Genomic DNA, 18,800 nt, shown 5'->3' with positions numbered 1-18,800 from the left:
ACAAGAGTGGGCTCAGGTCAGGGCCATCGGAGAACTAGATAAGAGCAGCAGGCCACAGATCTAAAAGCATGTGGACACACTGAAAGCACACAGACGCAGATACACATATGAATATAAAGACACACCTGAAAACATATGGGCATAGGTACACACATGAAAGAAATGTCTTCCAAACACATACAAAGACAAATGGACACATTCACACACCTGAAGACATATGGACACACCTGAAAACATGTGGATACACGCACACATATGCAAACATGTGCACACATTGTGTATGCATACCCCCAAACACATGGAAATATGCACACATACTCTGAAACATATGAACATGTGCATACACAATTTAAACATGTGAGCATATGCATACACACTCCAAAATACACAATTGTACACACACGTATCCAAAACATGTAGACATGCTTATGGGTATTTGAAAGTATACATACCCTAAAGCATGCAGGCGCATGCCCATATTCCTGAAAATATACAGACATATGTTCACATGTCTGAAAAAACATGCTTTTATCAGCACAAAAAAAGTTTTTTTACCAATCCCCTGACTCACTGCAAAAAAATTCACATGCAGTGTCCATGGTTCCTTGTTAGACATGCCCTTGGTCACCCGTAGATAACACTCACTGTGTGCAGTCCCTGACTTTCAGGACTGTGGTGCTGTGACCACCTGTCCTGCCCTCCAGTAGCTTACCCACTCTGGGAGAGGCTCGTAGTAGGGCAGACATGGTGATGTTGATAATTCCAGGAGTCCATAGAGTGATGGGGCAAGAATCTTGAAGGCCAACATTGTGTAGATGAGGAGCTGGCATCAAAGAGTTTGGAAGGACAAGCAAAGGTCACCGCAGAGAACATTCTAGATGGACAAGATGGACTGCTCAAGGCCTGGTGTTGGGCAAAAGAGTCCATTGTGCGCATCTATGTGGAGTGGACTGTAGGGAAGGAGATGTGTTTGCTGTGTGCCAGGCCAGGGACAACTCACCCATCGCTAAGGCCACGTACACCTTCCAGACAGCCTCTTCCTGGTTCGGCTTTATAGAGGGAACAGATGCTTGGAGGAGAAGGGGATCCGAGAGTGGCCTGGGTGCTCTGGAGAGCAGAATTTCCTACAGTCTGTGTCCTGCAGACCTGAGCTCCACAGATGACCTGACCTCCTGTCTGTCTCGGAGCCTTGTGGGATGGTTGCAAAACGCAGCAGCGTATGTGCACAGCTGTGCCTCTGGGGGCAGAGCTTTTTAGGGTCTCTCAAAGTTAAGAGAACCTGTGAAGGTGGAAGATTCCTAAACAGTAGGCACAGAGCTGAGCAAGAAGGACAGCAATCCAGAACTCCAGGCACAGCAGACAGCACGGGCAACTTCAAGAGGCAGAGGGAAGTGAGGGGGAGATACAGCGAGCCTCAAAACCCAGCTAAAGTGACTCATGGCTGTATGAATGCCAGGAGCCTGGTAGTGCCACAATGGGTGGATACGGTGAAGCGGGAGCAGCATTGGGCACGATGTGACTGCCTGGCCATTCTACTGCTGGGTAGTCAGTCTAGTGTAGAAACCACAGCTGGGCAGCGAAGGCTGAGTCACCTAGACTACAATTTCAGAAGTGGGCAGGTTGTGTGTAAAGGAATCCCAGAAGAGGAGCACTGGAGGAAACAGGAAGACGTGGTGGGAAAAGCCATTTCCGTAAGCAGGAAGCAACAGGAAAGGACAGTAGGGTGGGTGGTCCACTGGTGATCAGGACAGGGACATGCAGTGAGAGATGGACTCTGATTTGTAGGAGGGGACAGGGGAGTGCTGCAGAGGCTGATCGTGAAGTAGCTGGAGAGAAGGAGAGAGCAGGGCCTGGGGACAAGAAAGGCTCCAGAGAGTGGGCCAAGGCTGGGGTCCTCTGCTCACCAACGGGGCTGTGCTGTATGGCTTGGGGAAAATGTGTACTGTCAGATCAACCCTCTGGAGTTATGGAGACCTTCCCCCTCTTCACCGAGTTCACCTCAAAGCCTTTTTGTGGATGCAGGGACCTACTGAGCTGGTGGCACAGTGCCAGGTGGGGTCGCGTGGTTCTGAACAGAGCGAGAGGTTTGCTTGCAGCCTCCTAAGTGGGGATTTCTGCAGCATCTCTCTTCTTTAGACCGTCCTCGGTCTCTCTTTTTTTTTTTCTGGAGTGAAGATAATGGCTTCAGATGACATGACACCAGGTATTGATTTAAGGATGAGAATTAAACAGTTCTGTGTCTCTGGAACAAAGGAAAGTGAAGCGGTCACCATGCGCGATGCCCGGGAGGCTGCAGCGGCAGAGCCGGTGCGGGCAGCCTCCCGTTGCGATGCCCGGGAGGCTGCAGCGGCAGAGCCGGTGCGGGCAGCCTCCCGTTGCGATGCCCGGGAGGCTGCAGCGGCAGAGCCGGTGCGGGCAGCCTCCCGTTGCGATGCCCGGGAGGCTGCAGCGGCAGAGCCAGTGCGGGCAGCCTCCCGTTCTTTGATGAAAAAGCTGTAGGAGAAAACATCTCCCAAACTCTTTGATGGGTGCAGCCCGTGCTGAGGCCATGGGGTACTCTTCTTTGTGTTAATTCAGGTTTTGAGGGTCATGACTTCTCTAGAGAAGGTTCACAGCCCAGTCCCCCTCCCACCCTTCCTCTCACCCTCCCTTCTTCTTCTTCCCCTCCCTCCTTCCACCCCCTCTACGTGTGTCTCCCCAATTCCCCCTTCTTCCAACCCCTCTTCTCATTCTACCTTATTGACTCAGGAGCTCATGTGGGTTCCATATCTGACATCTTGCGGGTACCCCAGGGCTCCCTATCTAGTCCGTCAGTTTCCCACCCTGGGCAGTGTATTGATTTATCATGGAACACCTCCCTGCCAGCTGTGCTCAGCTTGCTGGCTGCTTTGCTCAGCAGCAGAAAGAAAAGAAGAGAGCAGTACATGGCTCCTTGACCCCACCCCCAGCTGCTGTCAAGGCCTAGGAGCCAGGAGAGCCTCCTCTACCAGTCAGCAGATGACAGTGAGGACTGGCCACTGGGAGGGTGCCAAAGGCAGCTTCTCTGCCCCTCAGGTGACTCTCTGGCTAGGAGTAGAGGCATCAGATAGTCTTCCAGAACCCTGTCTGGGCTTGCGATGGAGCTGGAAAGCAGCAAAACAGGGCAGAGGAGATTAATCATCCATTTGCAGTGGGCTCTCTGGTGAGTCTAAAGTCGACCCTGTGGTTTCATGAGCATCAGAAAAACTGGTCCAAGTGAGTTGGAACCCACACGGTCCCCTGAAGCATCTGCCAGGGACGTCAGCGGAGATGGGGGTCTCTGATTTCCTGTGCTGTACTTCCAAGCTGTATGTGTGGCTGACAGCCCACTGAAGGTAGGGCCATTGTAGGCAGGCCATTGAAGGATGGCTATGGTGGCCAGTTCATTTAAAGCTGACTATGGTAGGCAGGCCATTGAAGGCAGGTCACAGTAAGTAGTCCAATGAGGTTTGGCCATGATGGGCAGGCCATCTGATGTTGACAGTTGTGGGTAGGCCATCTAAGGTTGCCTACAGTAGGTTGGAGTTTGGCCATGGTGAAAAGGCCATTGAAGGCTGGCCATGGTAGGTAGGACATGCAAAACCTTAGCTCAGAGAGTAGTCACCCACATTAGTTATGGCCAGCCCCTAGAAGGACATGGTAAAGAACAGGACTTTGGCGTGGTGCCTGTCTTCTGGGAGCTTCTGCTCTCTTTGGAGGCCCATGACCTGATGTGCAGATATGTATCAAGTGATTTTGAGCAGGACTTGGCATGGGGAACTTTAGGGAGGAGAAGCTCCAGGAATCCCAGGAGATCTGTGAGCTCATGGCCAAATGGATTCAAGTTCATTTTGAGTGTGATACACACTAGAGACCTTGGAAACAGGAAATGGCTTGTTGTGGGTATGGTAGGAAGAGTGGATCAGGTGAAGAGTCATGAGACAAGAGAAGACAGGGCAGGCCCCAAGGGGACGGAGTCTATAAGGAAGAGGGTGGCGATAAACAGGGAGGTAGAGGTACTTGGAAGTGACTTTCTGTCTGAACTCTGGAGTGGTAGCATGGTGACAGACAGATCTTCTATCCAAGGAGCTCAGGGCTTGGCACACTAACAGACACCTAAGCACAGCTCTTGCTTCTCTCCTGAGGTGAGCTGGGCCACCTGGGAATGTCAGATCGAAGTCCCATCCACATCGCCACATCAGGGGTTAGTTGGACAGGCTGTTTGGCACCCCAGGTGGAGGCAGAAGCAGGTGTTTGTGGATATGGACATGCGGATCAGATAATGCCACATACCCATGGGAAAACAAAAATCAAGGTTAAAGGGCAGCAGTGAAGAGACCCACAGGACAGCAAGAATCAAAGCAGGAGAGAATGGCTGGTGTACCCAGACTGTCAGGCAGCAAGCTTGGAGCAAAAGCGCATGCTGACTGTGGAGGTCAGCACTGACAGTGGCTTCAGGGCCTGCAGGCCTTAGAGAACCCCACAGGCATACCTCACACATGACCTCATGGCTCTGCAGTCTGCATGATGGCCTCTTTGCTCATGGCAAGATCATTTCAAGTTGGCTATGGTACGTGGGCCATTGAAGATAGGCCCACATTCAGGAGTCCACTGAGGTTTGGCCATGATGGGCAGGCCATTTAAGGTTGGCCACAGTGAGCAGACCATTGAAACCTGGCCTTGGTGGGCAGGCTATGGAAGATTGGCCGTCCAGAATCAGGAAGTAACAAGAATGGCAGGGTTGGAGCAGGACAGCTATCAGATTCTCTATCCGCACCAAGATTTCGCTCATGGTGAATGGGGGAATATATGAAACCTGTTCTTTCCCAGGCTACATACAGGACCTATGAAGCCATGGATATTGTTCGTTATGAAAAGGAAACCATGGCAGGTGGCATCACTGGTAGACAGCTGGGGTCTACATAGGGAAGTTAGGCAGAGCCCAGGAACTTCTGGGAGCTCCCAGGGGAATCCAAGGAGGAAGCCCTTGTCCAAAGTTCTCTTACTTTTACCTAAATGAGGGTCAGATGTGAGCCTCTGTTGTAAATTAGGGTTTTGCAAGAAAGAGAAGGGCTATTCCTGTCTTAAAGTGGGGTCAGCCTCAGATGGGTGTCAAGGTGACCTCTCACAGATCCGTGTGCATATACGTACATATGTGCATACAGGCACACACCTGTGCACACAAGCATGGGCTCACACCTGCACATGCAGACACATGTATGCACACACAGTCACATTCACACATGTGCTTCCTCACATACTAGAGTTTTAGGGTTCAAGCACTTATCAGTATGGGGACAACTTAGCTGTATTGGAGAAAGGACAGACAGATAGACACAGACTCACCCTGGTGGATTGAGGTGGATTTTTGTTGTTGTTGTTGTTGTTGTTGTTTGTCTCCGGTTCAGGGTGCGAACACCAGTGAGGTAGGCAGGAGGGGTCAGGCTGCAGGGTCTGGAAGGATCTCAGAAGGAGTTGGAGTCCTGCAGGAGCCTGTGCAAGTATCTTTTAAGAGGAGAAGTTGCATGGGTGAAGGGGAGAACTATGGAAAGTCCAGTCCTGGGTGATCCGGGCCTGGGAGTCTGCATTCATTCCCGTTCATGGCCATGAAGAGGGTCATGAGAGGCCAGTGCCCATCCAGGACAGACGTGGCGGGTGAGAGGGTGTGATGCAGAGGCTGGTCCTCAGCGCCCCTCCAGAGGAAGAGGGAGGGGCGGGGTTTGGACTAACTGCTGACTCAGCTAATAGAGCTGAAGGAAGTTCTGAGGTGATGAGGGTTGATGGTGTGGCCATAAAACACTGTCAGCAGAAATTGTCACCACAGGAAAAGTGGCCCCAGGTGAGGTGAGACACTTGCATATCTTCCTCCCCCCTGTGGTGTGAGGGGGCAGTGCTGGGGAGCCCTGGGAAGGCCATAATGGGCTCCACATTAGATCACACGCTAATGAAGGTAATAATACTAAGAAGGCGGGAGGGGAACTCGCCTGCAGAGAGCAGAGTTAGCCTGGAATTAATAGAGATCTGAAATTCCCCATGTCCGAGCCAGAGAAGCTCCTGGAAAGGTCAGAGCAGATGCACTGCTCTCTAGAGCAGGGGTTCTCAACCTTCCTAACGCTGCAGCCCTTTAATATGGGTCCTCATGTTTTGAGGACCCCCCCCCAACCATACAGTTATTTTCTCTGATACTTCATAACTGTAATTTTTCTACTGCTATGAATTATGGTATAAATATCTGATATGCAGGCTACCTGACAGGCGACCCCTGTGAAGGGTCATTCCACCCCCAGTGGGTCACGACCCACAGTCTGCTCTAGAGAGACCCTCCCATGTCCCGAGGGACAGGCAGGGAGCTTAGGATGGGAAATGGGTGTCCTGACCTCCTGCTTCCTACTGGATAGCGCCTTTCTTTCTTGTCCCATCTCACCTTCTTAGTCCCCGCTCAGTCCTTGCCTGCTCCGGCAGCCTATGGACGCAGTTTTCTGTCCACTTGCCCCTCCCGGTGGGAGGCAGCTGCCAGGACCTAAGCTAAAGCCCTTGGCTGCCCAGTCTCAATCCCTAGGCAGCTATGGAGGATTTAATTTCTTAAAGTGCAAGAACTGGCCATTCATCAAGCTGAAGCCAAGCATCTCAGGGTACAAAGCTGCTCTCTCCCCTCCCCTTGCTTGCTGCCAACAGCTTGCTCATGTCTCCAAGCACTGGAGCCCCAGGGTCCTGTCAAGACCCACATCTCACTAGTGCACCCTGGGTCAGGCGGTATGAGACCCCAAGGCTACCCAGAGTGTGCCATTCCAATGCAGCCATGAGCAGCCAGTTCCATGCCAGTGAACTAACAGGGAATGTGATTGTAAATTCTGCTCTTCAGGCATACAGTGCTCAGAATCCATGTGGGTTTAGCTGGGGGGCTATGTTGGGTCGTGGGCTGGTTCCACCATCTATCAGGAGTGCTCATGAGAGGAAGACACAGCCTCTCCATGCAGTGATGGACAGTGGGTAGTCAGCCCAAGGATGCCCCTGTGGCTGGGTACTGGCAAGTGATACCCCATTCTGCAATCAGAGGCTGCAGACATGGTCATAGAAACAGCCTGAGTGAGCCCTGCAGAGCTTTCTCTCTGCTCTGAACCTAGTGCATGGAATAGCTTGCAGCGCCTCAGCTCCACAAGGCTGGGCATGCCCACCTCCTTCTTCCTGACACCCTTCCCCTGTCCCTATCCTTTGCTCCATTGGGCTGGACCTCTTAGGGTGAGACTTTCCCACTACCCAGATGGGTTCCCTCCTTAACATGCAGTGTGTGTATGCGTAGAAGGATCAGAAATGTAACAAATGAATGACTAGGGTGGACTGGTGTAGCAAGTTACAAGTGAATGCCCAGAGAAATGGGTGACTACGTAAGCAAACTGAACCAGAAAAAGCTGTTTCCAGGGGCAGCCTTGTCCCACTCAGAGGAGGACGGGGCTCTAAAACTCTCTCAGCAGTCCCTGTCCCTGATACCATGTCCCCACCTGATACTCTGTCTTGGAGAACATCAGGGTCCATGTGGGAGACCAGGGTGGGCCCCACGTTTCCTATCAAGATTTTTGTACTGGAGTCTTGGAGCTTGAGCTAGGGAAATCCAAAGTCCTGCAAGGAACTGGATGGATTCCTTTCCGTGGAAGAGTTTGGAGGCAAGAAGCTCTTCAGACTACGGTCCCTGCTTTCTTTGACTTAAATTCTCACATCTCTGCTCTGGCTAGGTAGGTTGTCTGTTCATTGGCTTGGAGGAAGTGGAGTCTGGGAGCATAGAAAAAGTAGATTAGTCCCCAGGGAGAAATGAGCTGGGGTGACAAAGTCTATAATAGCCAATGGTGAGCCAACACGGAGTCTAGGAGGGCCCTGGGTGCAGAGCCAGGAGGCATGGGCTTGACCCCAGTTTGACCTCCGTAGGTCTTGGTGCCCTTACCTCTGAAGTGGAGATAAACACCCACCTTCACTTGCTGCGGCGTGCGCTGTCCAAAGTGGCCAGTGCTTAACACCTGGAGCGTTCAACGCGCTGTAGAAAGAGGAGGATCTGTTCACTTGTGTGGGTTTGTCTGAAGGGATCTTTTCTAGGAGACCAGGGCCCTGAGGGATAGGGCCTGGGGATCCCCATGTCACATTGGCACACCATGGCCATGTCTGAGAGTGGGGATCCAGAAGTAGTATCAGGAGGGCCACAGAGATGAAAGTCAGTAAGTAGAAGCCCTGAGTTTGGATCTCCAGCACCCACATAGTCAGATGGAGCTGGGAGGAGGGAGTGGTAACGATGCAGGCCCTGGAGCTCACTGAACTGTTAGTCCAGCCAGTCAGTGAGTTCCAGGTTCAATGAGGGACTCCAACTCAAATATACACATGGAGAGCATCAATGTGAGGAAGACAGTGATGTTTACCTCTGGCCTCTACACGTAAGCAGACATACACATGCACACATGTATGTACAACACACATACATACATACACACACACACATCATGAGGTGCTGACGGGCTGCAGAGAGCCCGTGGGGGAGTGGGTGCTGCCATGGGGAGCAGGTACTGCTGTCTCTGCGTGGTTACCTTAGGCTGAGTGGTGCAGACAGACCTGGCTGCTAGCCTACACCTCCATGGGCTTCTCTCCCCCATATCATAGGAGTAGCATACGGAGCACCAGCTCAGCTCACGATTAGAGATTTGCTGCCTCCCCGCTGCTGCGCACATAAAAATCAAAGTGAACGGGTGGCCAGAGAGCCCCAGATGTCACCGCATTCTTTGCCTTACTTCAGGCTGTCGGTAAATCTCAACTAGATCCCTGCAGCATCCTGGCACCTCTTATTTTTCTCAACACCAGTTGCAAGAAATCAAGAGTCACAGTACAAGCAGAGACAGTAGGAAAGGCTGATGGGAATCTGCTTTGTCAGGCCAAGGGTTCCTCCACCAACTGCTCCCGCTCCAGCCTCTCTCTCAGCACCAGAGGCAGCAGGTTCTGGAGAGAAAAAAAAAGAAAAGAAGAAAGAAACAACAGCCTAGAAATACATAATTGATTTCCCCTCATGCTAGTTCCCAACATAGGCTTTTGGGTCGTAGGGAAGGTGCCTGATTGGAATATCTCTGAAGAGGGCAGTGAGTTATGGCAACGGACACTCTCCTAGCTGTCTCCCTTGCTCATAAATCTATCCCCCTCTGAAAGTGCAGATGGTCCATAATCGTCCATCATGTGGAGTTCAGCACCGGACAGCTCCCGGGCGGGTTTTTCCTCTGAGGATCTTTTTCTGCAAGCTAAACGGAACTGCGACTCCACGCAGCCTCTCCCTGTAATGGAGTGTGAGCAGATCAGCCGTCGGGAATGATTTAAGAGGGGACGACCAATAAATATCCAAGAGGTTGGAGCTCAAAGCCAGCAGCAGTGGAGGAGGACGCGGTACTGGGGAGAGGGAGGAGATGCTCCAGTGTACGTAGATCGTGGATTGCTTTTTATATAATTATTTCGAGGGAGAACAGGTCGTATGGTCCCAGGAAGAGGTGTCTCTCGGGTGACTTTTTCAGGAAGCCCCCTCTAAGCACCTTCTCGTGCCATCCCAAGGAGGATGGAGGTCAAGGGGCCATTTGCCAGCAGGAAATGTAGATTCCCTGTTATTGATGTTTGGAGACAAGTACTGCACCACCTTACCTGTCCCCTTCCACTGTTTCATCCCCAGAGCTGCTGACCACCCCCCATAGTTTCCTGTCTTGCCATCTTCCCGGGGAAGCCGGGCACAGGAAGAGGGGAGCTCACATGTGGACACTTTTTGTTCACCCCAGTACCCCCCTAATCAGAGCTGGAACTTGAAATGGGAGCAGAGGTGGCTCTGTCTGGGGTTGGGCTCCCCAAGAGGCTCAATTGCCAAGCACCCTGCAGCTCTTGGATGAGAGAGAGCTATAACTAAATGGCAGGGGACAGTCGCTGGATGGTGATGATGCTCTAAACCCCAATCTCTGCCCTGAGGGTGCCTCCTACAGGTGCCAGTTGCCCTACCCAGTGGTGCCCATAGCTGCACTGCAGAGAGAGGCAGCAGCCCTCCCTCCTTTGGCTCCTGCTCTCCCCACACAGCAGAGCTCTAGGCGGGGGACAGAGGGTGATTGCAGATCAGTAGGGCTGAGGGGTCACAGGCCAGACACCTGCAGACCCATCTGCAAGAAAGCCTCTCAGCACTAGCTACCTGTGCACACAGAGAGGCTGCCTGGAGGATGCCAGAGGCCAGCCCCGTGCCCTCCCTCCTGGAAGGGACACTGCCAGGGGCAGGTCCAGGACCCACTGTGGCCCATCGCTAACCCTTGGAAATAGAATTCACCTCAGCATCTTTCTGGGACACTCCAGAGCAGAGCACACGATATACACATGAATGCAACCCAGCTGAATTCTCGCACTCTCTTGCCGTATGCCAGCTGCTGCACGGTGGCACGGGTACACAGTGGGCTCTTCTGAGAGCCTAGAGGAAGGGATGTGCTCTCTGCAGTGACCAAAGCCCCCCAAGGCATCTCCTTTGAGGCTTTCTGCAGACTGATGAGTGGCTTCCTCCTCCTTCTTCCACCCTCTCCAGGAGAGAGGGGAGGGGGCAGTCCCTCTTGACAAAGAAGATGCAACTTAGAGACCTGCCTCGCCATGTGGCTTCAGCTCAATCCCAGACAGAGGATCTTGAGGGGGAACAGGTGAGCATCCTCTGAGGCACTTACACAGGCCACATCCCAAAAACCACAGAAGTCCTACAATGATTCAGCCCCTCCTAGAGGCAAGCCTTGATAATTTGCGAATTCAGTGGATCTCAGATTGCCCCACATGCTCCTCAGCCCCTGCTCTGAGAATTCCTGTCTTGAGGCTGAGTATCAGGCCTTGTCTCTTCCTCATTTCAACCTTGGGGGTCCCCCTCACTGTAGGACACAGTATGGCATGCATAGGGGACACAAGCTTCTCCAGCTAGATCCTCAGCTCTTAAGTCACTGCCCTGAGCCTGCCTCAGCCTGTGTCTTAGTTCCTTTTTAAGTAATTTAGTTACTATGGCTGTGATAAAACACTATGACCAGGACAACTTAGAAAGGACAGCGTTTACTTGGGCCTGCAGTTCTAAGAGGTTAGAGTCCATGAGAGTGGAGTGGACCACGGTAGCAGGAGCACACATCTCAGGGCAAGCAGGAGGCAGACAACACGCTTGAAAGGGTGGGAATCTTGAACTCTCAAAGCCCATTCTGAATGACACACCTCCTCTAGCAAGGCTACACCTCCCAATTCTCCTCCAAACAGCCACCAACTGGGCACCAAGTATTCCTGAGATTTCTGGAGGATGTCACCTGCATGGGAAGGACCAGACCCGACCTCCACTGAGGGCTTGCTGCCGGACAGCTCTGTGCTCCGGCTTGTGCCCCCTGACTCAGTGCCTGTAAATGCCCTCCCACCACCAACAGCCTGATCTCCATGAGACCACGGCCTCCCCACCCAGTGCCACACCCCCCGGTTCTGCACAGCTGCCCTTGTTCTCCGTTGTTTGTGGGGTACCCTCTATCACCCCATCTTCCTCACCTCACTGTTTCTAACCCAGCAGAGCCTTCCTGGCTCCTTCTATTTATGCCTTCCTGTTCCTCGCTCTGCCATTTTTCTCTGCAACTTGTCAGGTTTGATTTTATTATCCTACAGGTGCAGGCGCCATTGACAGCAGCTCAGAGAGCAGGCAGCCCGCCCCCCACCAGAAACTCATGGTCACCTATCTCTGGTGCTCCCTGAAACCTGTAGATTCAAGCAGCAGTGACCACTCTCCTCTGTCCCCTCTCACTCTCGATCCCCTCTCTGTCCCCTTCTCTCTCTGTCCCCTTCTCTCTGTGTCCCCTCTCTGTCTCCTCCCTGTCCCCTCTCTGTCCCCTCTCTGTCCCCTTCTCTCTGTGTCCCCTCTCTCTGTGTCCCCTCTCTGCCCCCTCCCTGTCCCCTCTCTGTCCCCTCTCTGCCCCCTCCCTGTCCCCTCTCTGTCCCCTCTCTGTCCCCTCCCTGTCCCCTCCCTGTCCCCTCTCTGTCCCCTCCCTGTCCCCTCTCTGCCCCTTTCCTTTTGCAATCTTATTCTCCCCCCACCCCCCGCAGCACACTGGCTGCAGTGGTGATCATGCATGATCTATGGCTTTGATTGGAACCCTCATGTCTGTACTCTGTAGAGAAACTGGCCATAGATGGTCATGCTTTGAAGTGCTTGTCTGTCCCTGGTGGCCTCAGAGTGGGCATGGGCTGGGCAGGATCTGACAGAGGTACAGGGAGAGTCTCTAAGCCGAGCTCTTCCCTAAGACTTTCTGATCACACAGGAATGCCCTCAAGTTCACTTGCCTCCTCCTCCCGAGAGTATGAAGCTTGTGTCTCTTAGGGAGAAGACACAAGACCAGAGAGGCTCCAAGGCCCCCTGACATTGTAGACAGAAGCCCAACATTCACCCATGCCTTCAGGCTCTGTCGTGTCATTGAAGAGCTATAGAGTTTGAAGCTGGCCTGCGTTTCCGGCTCACAGAGACTGTGCATCAATTCTCGGACAGTATTTTGTGGTAGTGGGCAGTGCCAGCTTGGGGTCTCCTGTCCTGAAACCCTGGAGCATCTGTGCAGGATCTCCCCACAACGGGGGCACAGTTACTGCAGTATCCATCTTGCCTTCTTGAAGAATGCACTTGAGTCTCTCCTGTGGAGGTGGCGGCCGCCTGGAAGATGGAAGACGTTATTTGTCCATTTCTCAGTCCTGGTGTGACTGAGGCTATGTTTGTGAGACCTCAACTGGATCCCTGAGGCCAACTTTGCTGGGAGAAGTAGGCTTCTGTTCCTGAGGCTTTGAGGAGCAGGCTCAGAGGCAGCGACAACAGGCAGCAGAGGGCACAGCTGTAGGTCGTGCCACCATAGGTCCAGGGCTCTCCTGGCCACCACGTAGAGGTTGGCAAGCAGCTGATCCCCAGCCCATGGGCAAGATGTGGAGAGGGAACTACATACAGCAAGAAGGATTTTGAAGAGATCCCAGGAAGGATTTTTCCTGGCAATAAGATTGTTCAAACTTGGGAAAGGTCTGCCAAGGGAAGGAGAGCATGGGGAGCTTCTGGGAAGTGTTAAAAATAACACCAGCCCTCCTAATGGAAGCCAGAGAGCAGGAGAAAGCATGGGTCCGGTGCCTTCTGTCCATCCAGAGAGCAGGGAGAGCCGGGATCCTACTAAATCCTGCCCTCTGCCCATGAGTGTCCAGGGAGGGGCAAGCCTTTCCTGTCTCAAGAAGTCCCACAGCTTCTTCAAAAGGGACACTGCCCCTAATCAGTGATCAGGAGCTGGTCTACCACAGGGTTCTGGGAAGTCCATTGCCTCTCAGGGGTCACAAGCTCTCAAATGGTCTCTCAGGACACAGGACATTACCAGCTGTTCCAGACCACTCAGGTCTAATATGGGGTCCTCAGGCTAAGAAGCAATAGGTCCAAGAATTGTCTGTGTACATGAGCATACGTATGTGCATGTATAGGTGTATTTGTTATGTATAGATGTGGAGGTGTTTATGTTCACATATGTTTGCAAGCCTGTATAACATATGTGCATGTATACATTGTATGTATGTATGTTTACGTGTGTATGTGGAGGTATGTATGTGTATATATATATGTGTGTCTTATGTTTATACATGTATATGTGTGTGCTTTCATGTGGGTGTCTTGGGCCATTCCTCCTTAGGCTGACAAAGAGGACCTCACTGAGCAGGGTCCCACTCAGCCACCATCTTCCTGTGTCCCTCCTCTCCTGCCCCCTCTGCCTCTTTATCCATGGGGCATCTCACAGCCTTCTACTTCTTCCCCCTCCTACCAAGGATGGCAGAGCCCGAGCCCCTTTCTTCTTTGGTGACAGTGTGTGACTTTTCTTCCTTTCTGGCTTATATATGTCAAAACTTTGTGTTAGGGAAGAAAAGCAGGGGAAGCCATGTGGGAAGTAGGTCACCTGGAAATCAACAACCTGCCTGTAATTAAATCTGCGTTCTCCCTGGAAGAGCCGAAATCCGGTGGGTGGCTTCTCTCCCGTGCTCCCACCCCACCCCTTCCCTTTTTCCAGGGCCAGGTTCCAAAATACGACTCCTCGTGTGAAACCTCCCAGGGAAAGCTCACTAGGCAACCAATGAAAACATCCCACATTGGGGTGCATGCAGTCTCTCAACCCTCATGGAGAGAGGAGGCTGAGTGCGGAGGCCCTGATTACAAACCTAGAATGGAATGTTTGCTGTTTTTGTTTAGCGGGGCTTCCCGGCGCACGCCCTCAGCAGTTCTGTGTCCTGGATTTTAACAGTTGATTAGCAGCCCCCTTTGTGTTGGAGTTTTGATGATCCACGCTGGCCCTGCTTCTGACTGCCAAGTCCCAGGCTCCTTCCTGGCCACTGGTTAAGCAAATAGCACCTGGAGCCTCAGGATCTTCGCGCTTGGAGTGTGTTTACTCCACTCAGGGCGCGAATTGGGCTTAGTTGCGGAAAGGGCTCCAGCTGACAGCGCAGAGACCTGAGCAGAGCGTGGAGAAGGCATAAGCTTACAGCAGCAGGCAGGCAGCTCTAGAGATGGGCTGGCTAACGACCTGCTGGAGGCTTTGTCCCAATCCCCGCGACGATTGTTTTAGAAAGAGGGATTAAAAAAAAAGACATTTCTAGAAAAAGGCAAAGTGCTAAGCTTAATTTGTATGCTAGAAAAATCTTCACAGAGCTAATGGTGGAAGGTGAGGGAGTTGACCGTGACGCTTGTGGACTGGCCCCTGTCAGAGCAGGGTCTGCTGCAGGCTGTTATCAGCTCCTGACTACCAAGGAGCTGGCCCCAGGGATCAGGAGACTTGCCTAGCTTCATCAAAGAGCACCATTCTAACTGTGTGGCAAACGCTGACTGGTTCCCTAGGAGCTGAAGGCTAAGGGTGCTCAGCACACAAGGAGGAGCAAGGGCTACCTCTCTGTGCCATGATGTCATCCTTGCTCGGGACTTGGTGCAGCCATGGAACTATCCCAGCAACCCTGATGACAGAGTCTATACCAGAGGTGGTGGAATCTTTACTCCGAGGTTCAAAGGGCTTGAGCCAAGGGCAGTGCTCAGAACACTGAATCAACCGAGATTTCCTTACAGCCCTGTTTGCAAAATGCTTCAACATTTGATGCAGTGGGTCTGGTTGGGAGAGTGTGCAGACTTTGGAATTCGAATGACCTGGGTCTGCAGTTTAAGCCAGGCCACATGCTGACTGTGTGGCCTTGAACAAGTGGCAATTTGCAGCCAGCCTTTCCTGTCTGAGTGATGAGCTGGTGTTTCTGGGGATGATGTGCTGTGCGGGGAAAACTCAGTGAGCCTGGGGGAAGAGCTGGGTCCCCAGCCAGTTCTTGGGGAAAGTGTTAGCCCTTTTCTTTAAGCTGTGTGAGCTCATGTCTGTGTGTGTGCATATGTGCATGTGTGCATGTGTGTGTGCATATATACAAATATACATGTATATGTATACTTGTAGGTGTGTTTATATATTGCTGTAAGTGTATGCCAAAGGCTGTGTGGTTCATAGCTTAAAACTATCATTTTTGTTTATCTGAAATTTCACATTTAGCTGGATGTCTGATAGTTTTATTGCTGAACTGTTGCACCAAGGTCTATCATTTCACTTTCAGAGCTAAATCAAATGCAGGTGCACAGAGGGCTGCAGCGGCCCTGCTTCCTGGCCCAGCTTTAGAAAGTCTGGGTTCCCCAAGCCGTGGTTTGACCTCATAGCTAAAATCTCCTTTCTTTCTAATGTCGGAAAGCCCTGTGGTTACACGGAGCAGACCACTGAGCTGCCCACACCCTGGCCATGATCCCAGGCTGGAAATCAAGGCAGTAGCTACAGCATTGACTCAGGGGCCGTTCTGGCAACTCGTCCCTGGCTCCTTTTACTCACTGGGCTGTAGTCTCTAGAACACTGTCGATTTGGCTCCTGGGTCGTATTTGATCTTCCCCAAGCCAGGTGTGGTGACACACACCTGTGATAGCAACCCTTAGGAAGCTGAAGCAGGACTCTTGGGCCACAATGGTAAACCAGATAGATAGATAGATAGATAGATAGATAGATAGATAGATAGATAGATAGATAGATAGATAGATAGATAGATAGATAGATAGATAGATGAGATGGATAGACAGACAGACATATGGTAGACCAGAAAGTTAAGGCGTCTGCTGCCAAGCCTAATTCCTGAGTTCAATGTGGCCTACATGTTAGAAGGAGGAAGCTGACTCCTGCAAGTTGTCCTCCGACCTCCACACACAGCATGGTATATGGAAGCCCCTTCCCCATACTTGATAAACACAATAAAAGCTTTTAAAACAAGCAAACATTTGATCTTCCTTAAACAGTACCCCACCGCGTGTCTGGTCAATGATCCCAGACACAACCCCTCCTCAGAGAAGTTCCTTCTGCCTTGCTCTACCCCCAGGATCCACGCAGTTCTTTCCCAGCCGCTGCTGTCCCTAGAGTGACCCCTCCCTTATCTCTTCAGCCCCATCCTACCCCCTTCCATTTTTACTTGGCAAATTACACCCTGGTCTTCCCTGGCTGCTCAGTAGGTGCTGTCAGGCCCTGGCAGGTTCAGGAGCCAGCAGTAGGGGGCAAAGACACTTGCAAAGAGGAACTAATAGGAAATGAAATAGCTTTTCTCCTCCGAAGACCCCTCCCTGCTCTGCCGGTAGACCCACCCCTTGCGGTGTGAATTGTTTCCAATCCAATCTCGTGTTTATTGAAGTTCCCTCCAGGGTAAGCTCGGGAGACGTCTCCCCCAGCCTCGTAGAGTGGCCTTATTTACCAGAATCCCCTCGGCGTGCCATTTAAGCATCTCCATTAACATTTCCTGCGTCTTGCTCATTGCAAGCATGGGCCCTGGGAGACCTCCGGGGTGGCGGCACAGCGGCGGCCTGCAGGAACGAGGGGCTGATTTTAATTGGTTTGAAACTGCCGCTGCCGACCACAGAGGGGTCCCTTTCCTTGAGTAATGACCTGGAATTTGATCACGAGGCTCTTTGTGAGTTTGTAACACTGGAAGTATAGCTGTGTGAGATCAAAGCCACGCATGTAGCAGGCTGTGGTTCATGCCAAGCCTAGCTGTAAAAGACCTAGCTGGTTCGAGGCACAGCCAGGAGGGGCGAGTTTCCAGCAGCTGCCTGTTGTCCTAGACTTAATGGTGTGAGGACAATCCACCAGGAAAGTTGGAAGATCCCGGGAGAGCCCTCACCAGGGAGCCTCCTGGGACAGGTCACTCTGCAGAGGACCCCAGGATGCTCATGCCCCCCACCCCTCTTCATGCGGTGGAGGAGGAGTCACTTTGTAAGAGCGCTGGTGTTTCTGATGAACCTGAGGACCTCTGCTTGACAAGGAAAAGTGGCCAGGAACCCAGCCCTCTCTAGTGGCCTTCGCGAGGGGTGGGGCTGCCCAGAGGACTAAGGCCAGTTCTCCTACCAGTAAGGCAGCTGGGAGACCTGGGCTCCTGGGAGCAGGATTGGTCTTAGTCTAGAGATCGTCATTTGGAACAGACAGAGAGGTCTTCTTGGGTAAGCTCACCTGATTCCGCCTGAAATTTCGCTGTCAAATCCGTTCTCCAGTTGTTTAGCCACTAAACCACCAGCCAGACACTAAGCTCCGTTTATCTATCTATCTATCTATCTGTCTGTCTGTCTGTCTGTCTGTCTGTCTGTCTGTCTGTCTGTTTATGTGGAAGAATCTCACTGTGTAGCCCTGGCTAGCCTAGAACTTGATATGTAGACCAGACTAACCTCAAGCTTACAGAGATCTCTGCCTTCTGACTGCTAGGATTAGAGTTGCAATCCACCACCCAGCCTCCCCTGCGCTTCTGGGTGCACAAAACCTCATGCTTCTGGCCATTGTCATCTCATGCAGATAAGTAAGCCCCACACCTTCCCCCAAAGGCTTGTGGTATAGCTACACAGCCAAAAAAAGAAAAAAAGTGGGGAAATTGGATAACTAAGACAAGCCTCAGACGTGTGTACCTTTTTCCACGGGTCACCCACGTTGGTTAACATGGCGCTGTCCAGCCCTGCTGCCTTTCCTGCAGGGGCAGGAGGTGTTACCGAAGGGTTTCCCTACACAGCCCAGTCTGGACTTTACCTTTCAGCTCTTTCTCAGCATCCCAAATACTGACGTCATAGACAAGGGCCACCATGTTCAGTGTGCCGAGTTGTAACAAAGAAATGAAGAGTCCCAGATAAACCCCAGTGCCCTCTGAGCACATCCAGCTTCACAGTCCCCCACAACCAAGAACAGTTCTGAGCAGCCATTGGTAACTGCTTTTATCCTTGAAAAAAAAAAAAAAACAGAAAAAGAAAGAAAAGTCTTCCTAGGACTGGAAAAGTGGGTCAGGGGCTAAAGGGCTTGCAGAGCACATGTGAGACCCTGAGTTAGAACCATCAGAACCCATTTATAAAACAAACAAACAGGCACAGGGCAGGGGCACGTGCCTATAGGCCTAGCACTGGGAGGTGGAGACAGGACCATTCCCGGGGACCACTGTGCAGTTATCCTTGATGTCAACAAGCTCCAGGTTCATTGAGAGACCATGACTCAAGCAATGAGGTGAAGACCCATAGAGGAAGGCACTCGTATTGACCACAGACCACCACACATGCATGCAGGGGGCTGCACACCTGAGTGTACATATGTACACATAAATGTAACACACACACACACACGCACACACACACACACGCACACACACCCATATACACACATACACCCATATACACACACACCCATATACACACACACACTTACATGCACACACACACCCATACACACACA

At 51.9% G+C, this 18,800-nt stretch overlaps 1 protein-coding gene across 1 annotated transcript in view; it reads left to right on the top strand.

Moving 5' to 3' along the window:
• Rbfox3 (RNA binding fox-1 homolog 3) overlaps positions 1–18,800 on the top strand; it is a 439,196-nt gene that overhangs the window by 231,669 nt on the left and 188,727 nt on the right. The window lies entirely within an intron of this gene.

The sequence above is a fragment of the Microtus ochrogaster genome, chromosome 7 (genome assembly GCF_000317375.1).
Source record: "Microtus ochrogaster isolate Prairie Vole_2 chromosome 7, MicOch1.0, whole genome shotgun sequence".
NCBI lineage: Eukaryota > Metazoa > Chordata > Mammalia > Rodentia > Cricetidae > Microtus > Microtus ochrogaster.
The sequence above is the reverse complement of the archived record's forward strand: the minus strand, read 5'-3'. Positions and strand labels throughout refer to the sequence as shown.